Source organism: Pseudophryne corroboree, unplaced genomic scaffold, assembly GCF_028390025.1.
Source record: "Pseudophryne corroboree isolate aPseCor3 unplaced genomic scaffold, aPseCor3.hap2 scaffold_385, whole genome shotgun sequence".
Classification (NCBI taxonomy): domain Eukaryota; kingdom Metazoa; phylum Chordata; class Amphibia; order Anura; family Myobatrachidae; genus Pseudophryne; species Pseudophryne corroboree.
The window spans coordinates 165,001-167,500 of NW_026970031.1; positions in this window are offsets into that span (position 1 = coordinate 165,001).

Genomic DNA, 2,500 nt, shown 5'->3' on the forward strand with positions numbered 1-2,500 from the left:
GACGTGCCCGGCCCGTACGTCGGGCTCCAACGGATGCCCGCCGTGGACCCTTTATAGGCCCCATCCTGGTCCTGCCATGCTGTTATCGGAGCTCCACGGCTATCTTGTCACTAAACCTTTCGTTTGAGCTCCAGGGCTTTTTGCTTTTTGTAACCCGGTTCCTGGAGCCCTGCCTGGGCAAAATCGGATGCAAGAAGGCCCTGCCCATGCTGATCTCTGAGCTCCGCGCATCTTCTGTCACGGGTCCTTTCGCAAAAGCTCCAGGGAAACAGGCTTTTCGGCCCCGGACAGAGTCCCGGCTCTCTCGCTCGCCTCGTTGGTACCTACTGATCCGGCGGAGGTGTTCTCCGGCGGGTAGCGACACGGACGGCCGAGGGCGCGCTTCACCCAGGCTTCAACCATCTCCTCCCCGAGCCCCTGGAAGTGCCGCTGGGCCGCGGGCGCCCCGGTCCGCACTCATCCGCGACACTTCCGCGCTGGAGTCCGACGCTCGCCGGCCGCGTCCCCCGGCCCGCGGGGGCCCGGGGGGAGGCCCGACGCGTGCGGGGGGAGGCGGCGGGCGGCGGGGGCGCCCCCGCGCCACCCGACGGCGCCCCCCGGTGGCCAGAGGCGGCTCGGAGCGAGACGATCGGGGGGGGACGGCGGCGCGTGACCCGCCCCGGCCCCCTTGGCCCAGCGGACGGGCAGGCGGCTCCCGGGCGACCCCCCCCCGATCCCCGCCGCGGCGCCCCCCGGTGGCCGCCTGACGCCACTGCGGGGGGTGCAGATTCCGTGTGTCCTCTCGGATAAAAACAAAAGAAACGGTTCCCGTCGGGCGAAAGTAAGTGGGACGCAGGGCCCCGGGCCCCGACGGTCCGCGCGCGCGGCGCCCCCCGCTGGCCGGTCGAAGGGAGGACAAAAATAAAATGAAAAAAATTTCAAAAAAGCACTCGCCCCAAACAGACGAAAGGTACCCGGTCCGCCCGGATGAACCCTCCCCCGTGTCCCCGCCGCGGCGCCCCCCGCTGGCCAGCCGAGGTAATACACGATTGAGAGGGGGGGAGTGAAAAACAGGGGCAAAAAATGAAAAACACCCCACCCGTTTGAATGCAAAGTCCCGGAGCGGCCAGGGGTGGACGCCGGTCCGCGCGCACGGCGCCCCCCGCAGGCCAGTTGAAGGGAAGAACGGAACGAGACTAAAAGATAAAAAAAAATTTCAAAAAAGCACTCGCCCCAAACAGATGAAATGTACCCGGTCCGCCCGTGTCCCCGCCGCGGCGCCCCCCGCTGGCCAGCCGAGGTAATACACGATTGAGAGGGGGGGAGTGGAAAAAAAAAGGGCAAAAAAATGAAAAACACCCCACCCATTTGAATGCAAAGTCCCGGAGCGGCCAGGGGTGGACGCCGGTCCGCGCGCACGGCGCCCCCCGCAGGCCAGTTGAAGGGAAGAACGGAACGAGACTAAAAGATAAAAAAAAATTTCAAAAAAGCACTCGCCCCAAACAGATGAAATGTACCCGGTCCGCCCGTGTCCCCGCCGCGGCGCCCCCCGCTGGCCAGCCGAGGTAATACACGATTGAGAGGGGGGGAGTGGAAAAAAAAAGGGCAAAAAAATGAAAAACACCCCACCCATTTGAATGCAAAGTCCCGGAGCGGCCAGGGGTGGACGCCGGTCCGCGCGCACGGCGCCCCCCGCAGGCCAGTTGAAGGGAAGAACGGAACGAGACTAAAAGATAAAAAAAAATTTCAAAAAAGCACTCGCCCCAAACAGATGAAATGTACCCGGTCCGCCCGTGTCCCCGCCGCGGCGCCCCCCGCTGGCCAGCCGAGGTAATACACGATTGAGATTAAAAAAAACCAGGCAAAAGACAAAAACACACCACCGATTTAAATGCAGTGTTCACGAGCGCCAGTCCGCGCGCGCGGCGCCCCCTGCTGGCCGCGTAAAAAAAAATAATAATAATAATAATAATAATCCACCGTTGTGAATTTGCGATGTGTCCGGTACGGCGGCGGCGGGGAGGAGGTCTCCCCTCGTCGGCGCACCCTGGTGGGGGGAAATAAATGAAAGGGAAAAAAAAAAAGAAGAACAGCCCGGGCTCTCGCCGGCTTCCGCAGCCCGGGCTCCCTCCGGCTTCCGCGGCCCGGGCTCCGTACATACAGACAGCAAATGAAATAACGGACGGATGGATGGAAGAGAAGAACAGCCAGGGATCTCGCCGGCTTCCGCAGCCCGGGCTCTCGCCGGCTTCCGCAACCCGGGCTCCAGCCGGCTTCCGCAGCCCGGGCTCCCTCCGGCTTCCGCGGCCCGGGCTCCGTACATACAGACAGCAAATGAAATAACGGACGGATGGATGGAAGAGAAGAACAGCCAGGGATCTCGCCGGCTTCCGCAGCCCGGGCTCCCTCCGGCTTCCGCGGCCCGGGCTCCGTACATACAGACAGCAAATGAAATAACGGACGGATGGATGGAAGAGAAGAACAGCCAGGGATCTCGCCGGCTTCCGCAGCCCGGGCTCTC